The sequence below is a fragment of the Ursus maritimus genome, unplaced genomic scaffold (assembly GCF_017311325.1).
Source record: "Ursus maritimus isolate PB19 unplaced genomic scaffold, ASM1731132v1 scaffold_8, whole genome shotgun sequence".
Taxonomy (NCBI): Eukaryota; Metazoa; Chordata; class Mammalia; order Carnivora; family Ursidae; genus Ursus; species Ursus maritimus.
In genome coordinates, this window is record NW_024426996.1 from 4,652,990 (window position 1) to 4,668,292 (window position 15,303).

The following is a 15,303-nucleotide window of genomic DNA, read 5'->3' on the forward strand; positions in this document are numbered from 1 at the left end:
GGAGTACACTATTATGATGTCATTTTTAATTCTAAATCACAAACTACGATTTTCCCTCTTCAGAGTGAATGCCTTCTCGCATTTCTTTAATGTGTGGAAAAAGTGGGGAAAACAAGAGTTTTATATTTATTTGACCTTATATTACATAATGTTAAAAGTGCAGATTTATCTTGGTTTAAAATCAAATACTATGAGTAACTTTCTAGTGTTAACAGCTAAATAAGGCTTTGTTTTTAGTTTTTTTTTTTTTTTTTTTATATTGTATGACACAAATCCTCATTAAGTTACTCGTTATCACACTTTTCTTTCTCATTTGGAAATTCTCTACGATTCTCTTAACAATGTGCTAATGAAACTTCACTGTTCATTACAGTTTATTTTAAGGCAAGACACTATTACAATTTCTTCTCAAATTTTTTGGAACCTAATTAAAATTTAGTGCATCAATTCTAATTTTTATAGATTAGATATCTAAGGCTCATAAAGTGGAATAAAGTTTCTTCTTAAAAACATAAATGGAAACTTCTGCTGTATTATGTAAATTTGCTTCTGAAGCTTCTTAAAATTTTCTCATGAATTGGAATTAATTGGTGGATTTCTTTTAGCTTCATATCCTTCATGTAGTCAAATTATACTTACTGAACTTTTTTCTACTAAAACCCTTTTGTTAATTTAAATAACAAAACTCACTGGTTATTTAGGAAAAGAAAGATAATCAGAGGGGTTAGTGAGTAATAACATGACATTCCAAATAGAAGTCAGGTTCCAGGACTTTCTGGAAATCTTCCCACTTTCCTGTAATCCCAATATTATCTGAAGTAAATAATTTATTAATACTTATAAAATATGGTTTTAAATTTTTAAATATGTAGCATAGAAATGCTTGTTAAATGAAAAACACAAGTTAATAAATTGGGAAACAGCAAACTATTTTGAATAACACAATAATACTGAGCTGATTTTTTACTGATATGCTATATTTTATTATTCAATTCAAATTGTTATCTAATATGCATTTTGATTTTTTTTGACCCATGGCTTACTTAAAAATATATTGCCTATTTTTAAAGTTTCTATTTTTCTGGTAAAATTCACCATCTTGTTATTTTTTTCTTGAACATATTAAGCATCATTATTTTAAAGTTTCTGTCTGATAACCTCCATGTCCTGATCAGCTGTAAGTCTGTCTTTATTGTATCTTTTTTACTATTGTTCCTGTTTCTTGATCCACCTAGTAACTTTTGATTAATGCCAGATTTGCACATAAAAGTTTGTAGAGTCTCTGCATAAAAATGTTCTTTCTCCGGAGAACTCACTCTATCCTAATGCAGTCATAAAGTAGGGCAGGTTACCTCAACTGGATCAGTGACTAAGCTGTCTTGAGGTAAGGTTTCAGTCTTTGTAAATATAAGGCTATTTTTGGCCGTCACTCACTCCTACATTTCCACAGATCCTAATAGAGTGCAAAGTCTTTTCTAGGTCTCCTTGTCTTGCTGAACCTGAAATCTTGACAGCTAAAACTCTTCTCTGTGTACAGCTCTTCTCCATTTAGCTCCTAACTCATTTTTCTCAACAGCTTTCAAATGTATTAATTGCCACACAGCAAAACTGTCAAACATTGGGCCAAATTTTTGTGCTTCTGTTCTCTCAGGAATCTTGACTCTTCAACACTGGCTATCTTTCTAGCCTCACTTTCCATTTTTTCTTCAGCTCTTTGAGATTGCTGAAAGCTGTCTGGTTTCTGGCCTCTTAGCAGCTATCTGCTGCCTGTTTTTTTTTTTGCACTAAGAATGAGCAAGTGCTTTCAAAGGGAAAAGCAGTCAGGAGAACGTTGGGCCCACTTCAGTTAGCTTCTTTGTCTTGGGATATTGTGCTATCAAATCTTTGGTGCCTCGGCAGCTCTTTATGAAATTATCTGCCTTTTATAGTTGTTTTCTGTGGAAGTTTTGATATGCTATAAGCCAGAGTCTTTATCTGAATTATTTTTTAACATAATATGAAATGTATATATTAAGAAAGGCTATGTTAACAAATAATTTCCAGATTTCACAAAAAACCACAATTTATATCTGGTACATTTTAGATGCCCATAGCAGGTTAGCAGGGGCCTCTTATCATTGTAAATATAGGGGACCCAGACTAAAGGACCCATGGCCTCATTGCCGGTCACCGTGCCAGAGGGAAAATTATGCTCTGGATGGTCTTACATCATCTGTTAAATGCTCAATAAACATCCCTTCCACTTAAAACCCATTGGCAAGAACTAATTACATGACTCCATTAATCCAAAGTGGGGATCAAGGGGCTGGGTAATGAAATCCTATTCTGTGTTTGAGAAGCAGAGAACCAGAAGTATTAGTTTAGCTACAGAAGTATCTACCAGAGAGGGTTTCTGCTTTGTTTCAAAAACTTGGCACGTGGGTGGCTCAGTTGGGTAAGCATCAGACTCTTGATTTCAGTTCAGGTCCTGATCTCAGGGTCATGAGATCTGTTCAGCAAGCTCAGTGTCTGCTTGAGATTCTCTCTCTTTCTCTCCCTCTGCCCCTCCCCCCCATGCTCTCTCTCTCAAATTAATTAATTAATAAACAAACGAATAACAAAAACTTAGCTCACTCACCATGGTGGTGATTCACGATATTTTTGACACTGTTCCTGTAGCCTCATTTTATGTTTACTATTGAGCATATTTTTTTTTAATTTGCTTTTACTTTTCTACCTCCAATTTGTTTGATTAAATTAGGGCTGATACTAACAGTGATGCTAATCACTACTAGTATAAGTAGGTTGAAAGTTCTAGATTTTCCTACTTACAAGTGTATTTTAAATAGTAATTTGTAATCCAAGTTTTTGTTATCATAACTTCTTATTAATAGGCAGTTTTTTAAAACTATAGTATAAATTAGAATTTCCCTTTTTTTGAATTTAAGATTATACTTGCCAGGCCTAAGGAGCATATGTAGGAGAAGCAGCTGGCTAAATGTGCTTTAAGTATATACTTATCCAAAAGAAATATACAATTTAAGAGGAAATAAGTTGTTCAGACCTATAATTTTATATACGAAAATTATAATTGGTTTAGAAATCCTAGTATTTAACCTAATACTTCCACTTATTTGCTGTCAAGTATGAAATTGGTTCAACTAATCTAAAGGAAGAGGTGGATTACCTAAAGAAGCTTAAGTTGGTAACTCAAGAGGTTCTAAAATGTGGCACTACTTTAGTAAATTTACCAGTACCCAGGGCCTGCATCTCACCTAGTATATTTCAGAAATTTTATTTTCCAGTATGTCCATGGCAGATCAAATTCAAGGACAGACTCATGTTAGCCAAGCTCAGGAGACAGGTACAAAAAATTCAAATATCAATTTATAATAAGACCTATAATTGCTAAAGGTACCAAATAAGGAAAGCTACATGGGAAGCCTAATTATAATCAAGGTGCCAGTCTATAAATTTACAATAACAAATACTGCTATCTAGGAGCCAGATACTTGAGTCTCGTATTTAGCACATTTTCTCCTTAGGTGTCATGTGGGAAACTACATTGTAAAAATCGAAAGATGGTTTGGTGAGCATATAATCCGAAGAAGGCAAGTTAGTTATGTGATTTGAAGGTTGATAGGCTCAAATTAAGATGCTTCTTGAGGACCATGAGAGTGTCTTCTTCAGTTTTGTAATCCAATTGTATGGAACATGCTAGAGATTTTTAAAAATCTGTTGAATGAATGAACACTCTATACAGAAGAACATAGATATTTCAGATGCTAAAAAATATTTTATTTGCTGTATTGAACATATTGCCTTAAAACCATATTATTGCTAACAACAATAGTAAGGGGAAAACATCTGTAAAGATAGTAGCTAATCAACTTTCTATAAAACTTCAAAATGAACATAAATATCTAAGGTAGGATGGCCCATTGCATGACTTAAGGGGCACCATTTAGTTAGAGTACAGTGTGCCCCCTGGAGTTGCACGATACTGACCTGTACTCAGGTTATTTTTACATTTAGAGATGAGGAATAAGAAAGGTAAAGTGGATTATTCAAAATATGTGCAACTATTGTAGACTAGGCACTGAAATTACATATTCATAATCAATAACTCATTATTAGAACAGTATCAGTGCAGAGTTTTAATGCACAGTTATTGGAATAATGCCATCGGAACCCGGGATCTTTGCATTTTCTAGCATGTAGCCAGTAAAACCTGGCTTTTTCAACCTATAGCCCTTTGTACCTGAATCTCTCTTTGTTTTCTGGGTTGCTGTTGTTGTAATTGTCCTTTCTTTTCAACTATTATTTCAATAACCATTATCCCCAGAAACCGTCTTCCATTGAGGGCTTTCAGCTTCTATTTTCATCTGGACTAGATAAATTAAGTGTCTTGAAGATTACATATTTGCTGATGCTGTTCATTGTAAGGGCGATAGTGAACAAAAACACCCGGGAGTAATCATTTTAAAAATAGGAAGAATGCTGCTTGAGGAAAGGTGAGTCATTTAAAATACTCCTAAGGATTTTCCAGAGTGTGACAAACCAAAAGAAAAAAGAAGAAAGTTTCAGGCCTTTGCATGTCTTTGGGTTCATCCTGAGTAAATGCTTTGACATCTGATTGGATTGATAGTTGAATATGCTCTTATTTTATTAGGTATTGTAGGCTGAAGATCCAGCTCAGATTACCTAACGAAAAGAAATACTTCTGTCATATATCACCCTTTGTGACTGACCTTTTGTGCTTTAGCTCTGTTCAAAAAAAGAAGCCTAGGGGCACCTGGGTGCCTCAGTCACTTGAGCATCAAACTCTTGATTTCCCCTCTTTCCCGGCAGGTCATGATATCAGAGTTGTGAGATCTTACCTGGTCCTCGGAGAGTCAGCTTGAATTTCTCTCCCTCTGCCCCTCCCCCCAGCTCATGTGCATGCTCTTTCTCTCTCAAAGAAAGAAAGAAAGAAATCTTAAAAAAAAAAAAAAGAGAGCAATCCTAATTCCTTGAATATTGGACTTCCTTGTTTTAAGATGGTGAGAATAATTTCCTTTCAAAATTGTAAAAAAGCAAAATACATTATGGTAACTTACAATCGAATAATCCATGGGACATAATAGGTTTTTCTTTTGGCCTTCGACTATAGCTGGTCCCCAACTCGGGATGGTTAGATTTAGGATTTTTGACTTCATGGTGGTGCAAAAGTGGTACACTTTCAGTAGAAATAATACTTATTTTGAATTTGGATCTTTACTCAGTCTAGTGATATGCAATAGGGTGCTTCCTCATGATGCCGGGCAGCCACGGTGCCCAGCCAGCCACGTGATCCTGAGGGTAACCCACTGATGCGCTCACAGCCATGTTTTTTTAAAGATTTTATTTATTTATTTGACAGAGAGATAGCCAGCGAGAGATAGCCAGCAAGCAGGGGGAGTGGGAGAGGAAGAAGCAGGTCCCAGTGGAGCAGGGAGCCTGATGCAGGGCTCGATCCCAGGACCCTGGGATCATGCCCTGGGCGGAAGGTAGATGCTTAATGACTGAGCCACCCAGGCGCCCCCTCACAGCCATTTTGTATCCATACAACCATTATGTTTTTCACTTTCAGTACAGTAGTCAGTATATGACATGAGATAGTCAACACTTTATTATAAAACAGGCTTTGTGTTATGTGATTTTGCCCAACTATGAGTTAAGGTAAGCGTTCTGAGCACATTTTGGCAGGTGAGGCTAAGCTATGATGTTTAGTAGGTTAAGTGTATTAAATACATTTTTGACTTATAACATTTTCAGCTTATGATGGTTTGTACGGACATAATAATCCCATCATAAATGCAGGGAGATCTGTATTAGTAAAGCAAAAGGATTTTTCTTTAAGTAAAACCTCAAACACACTTTTTTTTTCTTTTCTGTGCCTTTTAACAATCCCCTAAGAAATTTACTATAAGCACTTTCATTTCTAATCTGGTGCATTATATATGACTTTGGCTGTTTTCCTATTTTTCAAATGGCAGTATAGATTGATAAAAATAACATCCAGACTAAGTTCCTAGAGAATAGAAGGTTTAACCAAAAAAACCCTATTTTTTTCTACTGAATATAATAATTGGTTATATGGAACATAGCTTAGAATTTAAAAACTATAAGAGATACTGTTTGCTCACATTATTTCTCGTGGGTGCTTTTTAAATTTTTCTCATTATTTTTCAATGATGTTCATTTCCCCCCACATTCTTTCTCCTCCCTAAGTTCTATAAACCTTATTTAAATGCTGAAGTGTGAGTTTGATATCAAAACCAGAATCCATTGAGTATAAACTGTAGATGGGTTTTAGTTATATTTAATAAGAATCTTAAAGAAGTTAATATTCTTTTCTTATATAATCCAAATTCTAGGATACATTTTAAGGAAGTAACCAGAATATAGGGAAAAAGTGCACAGAAACATTCCTCTTATGATTTTGTATAATTGTGAATATTTTTGAAAATATGTAAATATCAGCAAATTCGAGACAATTGCACACACTGTGATTTGCATATAGTGGATTAATTTATTAAAAGGTTGTTTATTGGGATGTCTGGGTGGCTTAGTTGGTTAAGTGTCTGCTTTCGGCTCAGGTCATGATCCCAGGGTCTTGGGATCAAGTCCCACATCTGGATCCTTGCCTAGCGGGGAGCCTGCCTCTCCCTCTGCTTGCTGCTCCCCCTACTTGTGAGCTCTCTCTCTCTCTCTGACAAATAAATAAAGAAAATCTTAGGAAAAAAAGGTTGTTTATGGAATACTTAAACATAGGGAGATATTTATGCTGCAATATAAAGTATGGAAAACAGAATTATAAGTTGCATTTTAATTTTTAAAACCACACATACTAAAAGCTTATAAAAATATGCAGGAATATTGGCAACAATTATGATTATGTGGGTGATATACTTTGAAATATACTTTCTTTTTTCTTCCTGTTCTAATTGTTTTCAAATAAGTATTTTTTTTAATGTAAGTGTTATTGAAAAATATGGAGTCTTCTCATTGGAAACAAATCTAAATTACTCATAAAGATATTAAATTATCTTTAACTCCTGTTCATAGCATCTGACTTTTTCTGTGGTATAAATACTTCCACTATGGCTGATTATGAACAACTACTGGGTGAAAATTCTAAAAATTTAACAGATGTTCTGTGAGCTGATCTGAGCCATTCTAACATTCAGGGATGAGATTAATCATCCTGAAAACTAGGTATATAAAACGAAAGAAGAGGCGAGGTGATGAGCGTGGAGGGCAGTCACCGCAGGGAGCAACTGTCCCGCCTTATCTCCACCGGCTCCACAGCAAATTTCTGAGCAATGAAGAAAAGTGGAAAATGTTTGGGAAATGCAAGAATCCAGATGGCCATGGGCACGATTATAAAGATTGATCCTGTTACAGGAATGGTTGGGAAAAAGACTGACCTCCAAGAGTATATGGAGGAGGGTTATGAAATCCCTTGATCATAAGAATGTGGATCTGGATGGGCCATACTTTGCAGATAGTCTAAGCCCGTCAGAAAATGTAGCTGTATGTATCTGGGAAAACCTCCAGAAATTCCTTCCTCTGGGAGTTCTCTATAAAGTAAAAGTATATGAAACTGACAATAATATTGTAGTCTATAAAGGAGAACAGCTTTTAGGAGTTAATACTGTGGAAAGATTAATTTCTTTCCATATTTGTAAAAGGTCTTTATCCCCTTGGACTATTAAGAAGTCATCACATAATTGTTATACCTCCACGTTGTGTTCCGGACTGCCTGATTTATTGAGATCATTGTGCGTTAAGACCTGCTGCGAATTCAAATCTATTTTAAAACCAAACTTGTAAAACATCATGAGTACCATTTAGATAGTCTTTTATCTATAGATTAAAAATCACTTCATTTTCAGCTAAAAAATAAATAAAAATAAAATGAAAGAAGTGAATATTTACAATCTTTTGTAATTGAATTATCCCCTGGGTAGCCAAACAGCATATAAGAACATCTCCTTATAAATAATTATTTCAGCTATAAATGAATATTCAGTGATAGAGTTAACTAACGCAACTTTTTATTGAATTTAATTTTATTTAATTTCAATTAACTTATAGTGTATTATTAGTTTCAAAGGTAGAGTTCAGTGATTGTCAGTTGCATAAAACACCCACACAACTTTTCTGTCCTCAGTGAATTCTTGGATCTAGACTTTAAGTATCAGTGGCAGGGGAGGAGGGGCAGTTCACACAAGTGAGTACCATAGACATGGTCCCTGCTATTAATTGTGTGGTGGGGGAGAAAAGAGCCATTAAAGAAATGTTTTTAATTGTGTTTCGATTTAATCTGCATGTAGTGACCCCCTCCATAAGTTATACGTTTTACCATTCCTCCCACTAAGTGTATTGCTAATGCTATTTTTCTTTATCAGCGTTTACGTTATAGACTGTCCTGCAACCCTAACTTTTCTAGATAGTTTTCCCTAGTTCCCTAAAAGAATTCAATATTTATCATCGTCCCTTTATTAACCATGTTTACATCATTAAAAAACTTTTTTTGAATTCTCAATTTTTGAATCATGTTTTGGTTGTCTGGATTTGAATACTGTATAGTTAATATTTTAACCATTCATGAACGCATGGGCACTCGTGTTTTCTCATGTATGTGAATGTTTGACATTTGCCTTTAGAACCAAAGGTAACATTCTGACCTTCACTCATCCATTCTTTTCTCATCAGGAATTTGGAGACACTGTTTCTCTGTATTCTGGCTATTAAATGTTGCTTGACAAGATTTGAGGCAAACTTGAATTTTTTTTCTTCTTGAAGTTGACTTGCGTTTTCTGCCTCGATGTCTAAGTAATTCTTTATCATGGACACAGAATAGTTTAATCAGAAATTTGTCATTTGCTGTGTCTGTTAAATTTCTTTCTATTGTATAGTGTAGTATCTTTAGATTCATTTCTTTCTTCATGTCAGAGAATGTGGTTGTGTTATATTTCTTAGATTTTTTTATTCCATTTACCAGATTTCCAATAAGTAATTTTTGTATATTTGATCATCTCAGTATGCCTACTTGCCGTCATCTCTCAATGAAAATCTTTATTATGTTTCTATTTTCACTTAACTTCCTATAATTGCCTCAAATATTTTCTTTCTTTTTTTTTTTAAGATTTTATTTATTTATTTGAGGGAGAGAGAGAGAGAGCATTGGCCGGGAGGAGAGACAGATGGTGAGGGAGATCGGGGCCCAATCCCAGGACCCTGAGATCGTGACCTGAGCCAAAAGCAGAAGCTCAGCCCAGTGAGCCACCCAGGTGCCCCTCAAACATTTTCTTTATGTCACTTATTTGACTTTTTATTATGTTTATTCTGATTCTTACTATTTCTAATCTATATGTTCAATTTGAATATTTTGCCTCTCCATTTCCTTAGCTGTGAAATCTTATGTTTCAACTTGTTTTGTTGTCTTTCATGTGATCTCTGTGGTCCATTTCAACTCCTAATTTCTCTAAATTCTTCTATATCTCAAAATGTTTTTGAGAATAGGCTTTTAGTCCTTGGATTATGTTTCATGTAAATTCTTTGTGCTATTTTGCATGTGATATTTCATTCTTTGTTTGTTTTTGTCTTTTGCTCCTCTCCCACCTCGAACCTTTTATTTCTTTTCTTTTTTCCCTATTATGGTATGGTTGAATAGTTTACATATGCTATGCACTTTCAGATTTTAAAAAATCTTAAAATGGGCAGCTTTGTTCAGATCTTATAATTGCTCTGATTTATGTGACTGAATTATCCTTGACACATTCTCCACTTTCTAAAGACTATTTTCTCTGTTACTATATTTAAAGGCTAAATCCTGTGATCTACACACTCTCTCCACTTGCACATTTGGTAGTGTTCATGAGCGTTTCCTGTACCTGGCTAAGGCCTCCCTCACTATGCACTAGACCAAGTTCCCTCTCACTCAACGACATCTCCTCAGCAGTTCTCCTCCTCCCCTTCAACATCGACTTTTTCTTTTCCTTCTAGATTACCCCAGCAGCAAACTTACACATCACATTTTTAAAAATATATTTCTTTAAGCCCTCATCCCCTCCAGTCACTGTTAGTCTCCATTTATTGCAAACTTTCTTATAGTTCCTATACTCATTTTCCCCAACTCCTCTCCTCTTAGTTTCCCTTGAACCTAGTAGACTTTCACTGTCTACGTTTGCACAGAAACCACTCTTCTCATGGCCAGCAGTAACTGCCATGTGGCTAAGTCCAATGGTGAAATCTTAGTCCTCATTTTACCTATTAACCGCATTTACCATAGCACTTGACATCCTTCCTTGAAACTTCTGTGCATGGCATCCAGGACACCATCCTACTTCATTCACCGTATGCGTTTAATTTCCTTTTCTGGTTCCTTCTGATTTCCCTTACAGGAGTTCTCTTAGGCTGTTTTTCAGCTTCCTCTTCTCTATTTCACAACCTTAGTATCAGCTTTAAATATTCCATGTTGACAAAGTCCCATGTTTTACCTCCAGATAGGATCTCTCTCTCTTTTTTTTAAGAGAACTACTTTTTATTACTTTTATGGACAGAAAATTCAATAGTGTACACTTACCTTAGCTCAGTTTGCTGGCCAGTTCTTGAAACTTTGCCTTTTCCAATTTGGCAATGAGAGCCACTGACATTGGACCCAGGATGTTGCCTCCACAGTGACGGCACATCTCATCATATCTGTCATTGTAATTGGTCCTGATAACTTCCACCAGCTTAGCCAGAGCTCCTTGTCTTCCAAGTTAACCTGTGTGAAGGTGACAGTGGTGCAGGTCTTCCTGTGGACCATGTGGCCCAGCCTGACCTACTCTTTGATAATGCAGTAGGGAACCCCCATCTTATGAAACGGGGGGCAGAAAGACAACTAGCTCAATGGGCCCCACAGCATGTGCTGTCAATACCAGTTGAGCCTTCTTGTTTTCCACCAACGCGATGATAGTATTACCCCATACTTGAAAGACAGGTGGCCTCTTAGTGGGGTCATCCCCTTTGCCAGCAGCTTTTTTCTCAGCCTGGGCTACTAATCTCTTCTTCTTCTCTTGCTTTGCCTCTGGTCTGTATTTGTGGGCCAGCTTAAACAGTTGAGCAGCTGTTTGGCAGTCCAAGGCCTGGGTGAACTTGTTAATCCTGGGAGGCACTGAATAACAGCTGGTTATAGGGGGCTATTTGGCAAACCAGGTGGGGTCCCTTTTGGGCTGGACATCCTGTCCGATGCCAAAATTCTTGGGCCTTTTCTCACTACACGCCAAACATCGAATCTCCATTTGGATGTCTAATGGGCATTTCAGAATTTCCATATCCAAACCAAACTTCTGGTTTGACTCCTCTCTTTCACATCTTCATATACTCAATCAGAAAATTCTATTGGCCCTACTTTCCAAATATATCCAAATTTCAAGCTCTGTTCAAAATCTCTGCTGCTACCACTGTCATCCTCTTTTCTCTGAATTATTGTTAAAACCTCCAAAGTGTCCCTTGCTTCTATAATTGCTCCTCCTAATGTCTATTCTCTGGACCATGGCCAGAATGTGCCAATTAAATTATAAATTAGATTAAGTCTCTCCTCTGTTCACAGCCCTCAATGGCTTCTCTTCTCATTCCGTGTAGAAGACAAAATACAGTGGTATAAGGCCTTATGCCACATGCCTGCCTCCACCTCCAGCCCAATTACTCTTTTTTTTTTTTAAGATTTATTTATTTATTTGAGAGAGAGAGAGAGACAGAGAGAGAACACGAGTGGGGTGAGGGGCAGAGAGAGAAGCAAACTCCCTGCTGAGCAGGGAGCCTGATCTGGGGCTTGATACCAAGACTCCAGAATCATGACCTGAGCTGAAGGCACACACTTAACCAACTGAGCCACCCGGGAGTCCCCCCCAGTTACTCTTTTATCTCCCTTCTAACCTCCACCTAGCTCACTCCATGGAAATAACACTGTCCAGCTAGGTTGGTTCTCACACTTGCCTTTGCACTTGCTGTGTGTGTGCTGCTTGGAATCTCACCTTCACTTGTGCGTGTGGTTCATTCCCTAACTTTCTTCCTGTCTTTGTTCATTTGTCATCTTCTCTCTCTTCCACTTAATTCTTCCACTCCATTTATCATATTCTAATAAGCTATAGTCTTATTTGGGTTTTGTTTGTTTTAAAAACTTGTTTCTAGGGGTGCCTGGGTGGCTCAGTCGATTAAGCCTCCAACTCTTGGTTTCAGCTCAGGTCATGATTTCAGGGTCCTGCAATCGAGCCCTGTGACAGTGACAGGCTCCATGCTCAGCATGGAGTCTGCTTGTCCCTCTACCTCTGCTCCTCCCCCCGCTGGCTCTCTTGCTCTCTCTCATAAATAAAAGTAAAATCTTTAAAAAAATTTTTAAAAATTAAAGTTGTTTCTGTTATAATATAAACTCTGTCAAACTAGATATTTTTGTCTGATTTGTTTACTACCATTTCTTCACTGCCTAGAACAGTGCCAGATACATTATAGATTCTTGATAAAGAATGGTTAAATGAATGAATAAGAGAATGGACTGTAGGACGGCTAGGCCTCAGCTGCAGCTTTGTGTAATCTGAGCTGGGTTCTTTTTCTTATCGTTTTATTAAATTCCATGTCAGGGCCCACTCACCCCAGCAAAAACTGTGGCACTCCCACGTTTTTTAGATCTTTTGCTTAACTCTGTATGATACCCTGGAATATGGAAAATCCTGGTGATATTTTCTCACTCTGCTGATGTTTCCCTGCACCATATAAGTTATTTTTACTTTCTTGGATTCATTCTGATTTTCCCAGGGCTGATGAATCACTCCAGCTAGCTTTGCTCAAAATTAGAAAGTGTTGATGAGAATTTCCAGAATTTTCTTGTTTCATCATTTCCTAAGTATTGCTTTTTGGGGGGAGATGGGGCAAGGATGATACTTTTTTTAAAAACTGAGATCATCTGTGTTTTTTATTGGCTACTACTTTTTTAGGTTGGGTATTTCATTGTATCTCTTTCATAGTTTGGATCCTGCTGGTGAATTTTGTTATTTCTACTATTTTTCTTCATTTTGTTAAATATTGAATGAGGGAGATTTTTTAGTACTGTTTTAATCCTCTATCTCTGCAGGAAGTCTATGTATTATATTTTATTTTTAGAAGTGCAGCAATATTTAAAAATAAGTCAAAAATTTGTGCTATTGGTATATTTTTGTGTCTCTGTTTCTTATTTTAGTTAAAATGTGCAGTTATTTGTTGCAAGTTTCAAGACCGTTATGCTATTTTTTCAAGCTGCTTTTAATTTTCCTAGCTGTAGATTTTACTGCAAGAATTTCTAAGTAACATTTTCCTAAACTGTATGATTATGCATTTTTCTTTTGTTTCATACATGAAAGCAATTGCTTTGTGTTTTATAAAAGTCTTTACAATTAAATAACAGCAATGGTCAGCAGTGTTACATATAATCGAGAACAAGAAAGTCTTCTCAAAGGTTAAAGAGATCTTTATAAGGAGGTTTTTCTTAAACTTCAGAATATAAAAATTGAAGCACATGAACTTTTTATTAAGATTCTTTCACTACCTTACATGAAACTGACACATACCTTCAAAATTACTTCCCTCACGTAAGCAACATTACCCTTCATGAACATGCTCTGTGCTATTAAAAATCTACCATGTAAAGGTGGGCAGCAGGGTTTGCTTCAGAAATGAAAACTGGGTCATAGTTTGAGAATGTCTAATGCACAATGGACCCACAAGACTAAATTGCATATTTCTTTCTTAAAATCCCTTTACTTAAGGGGATTAAGATTACACTTATTGTGATGAGCACTGAGTACTGTATGGAATTATTGAATCACTATATTATACACCTGAAACTAATATAACACTGTATGTTTATTATACTGGGGTTAAAATTTTAAAAATATTTAAACATTTAAAAAGAAAAACCTTCACCTAATAAAGAAATACCTTATTTACATACCCTCATTTTCAGAAACAGAAAAAGTCTGTGGGATTCTGATTTTTCTCCAGGGTCTTTTTAGCAAGGACTGTCTATAAGTGCTTTTTCCGACTCCCCTTCCTGCACGTGGTTAGAGGAACTGATTCCCAGACTGTTACCATTAAAATTGTTAAGTCGCAGCATCTATAAATTACACTGAGGCAACAAAAGAAATGAAATAAGTAACAGAAGACATAGAGATAATGAAAAAGAGGAATCACAAAAATATGTACATGAATATGGAAAGAATGGAAAAATTCATAATGATAGCTTGCTAATTTGTTTTCTTTATCAATATTTTGAAATCATATGCATTTCTCAGATAGATATACTATACCATAGCTCTCTAAGAGTGTAGCAAAAAGAAGAAAGTATGTGGCATGGATACATGGAATATTACTATTTACATTGCTGATTTTTTTTACACTTCTAACTCAGCACAGCAATCTTTTATTTTTTTTAAAGATTCTATTTATTTGATGGGGTGGGGAAGGCAAGCAGAAAGAGAGAGAGAAGCAGGCTCCCCACTGAGCAGGGAGCCTGATGCAGGGCTCAGTCTCAGGACCCTGGGATCATGACCTGAGCCAAAGGCAGATGCTTAACCCACTGAGCCACCCAGGTACCCCAGCACAACAATCTTTTAATTATAGTTTCTAACTATAATTTTATGTTGAGCATAAGTTAATTAAAATTAGCTTAATCAGCTAACAGAAAGAAATTAACAGAAATGTACATTTTTTTTAAATTGAAGACTTTAAATAAATGAAGTATATCTCTATTAATTTGATTTCTTTTGGTAGATGATTCCTCAAAATTGAAAAATAATTTGGAAAGCGTATGATAGGGCAGAAAAGAATTGCCTTTTCTGATTATATTAGAACTTATCCAGAACATTTATATCAATGTTACATATTTTATGTAACCTGATCAATAATGTTAATGTTTATTAAATTACTAGTTCCCTTAGATGCTATAGTAGAATGTAACTGGACATGTAAAAGACTTGTTTATCAACAGTTTTGCATAATTAATTCTAGCTTTTTAAAGTTTGAATTGGCAAGGAGTTCAAATCATATGCTGCGTGCATGTGTTGTTTCTGTTCTGTTATGCTTAAAACGAGAAGTAATGGAAATAAGTAGTATTTCAAAACTATTTCACCATTTTAATTTCAAATAATACTTATTTTTCTTGTATAACTCCTTTTGAATAATGCCTTTTTTGTAAAATAGAAGAACGCCTGCTTTAAAAAAAAAGGATGGAGTTAAACATGAAAAACTGACTTTATATTCCTTAGCATTTTAGTATGA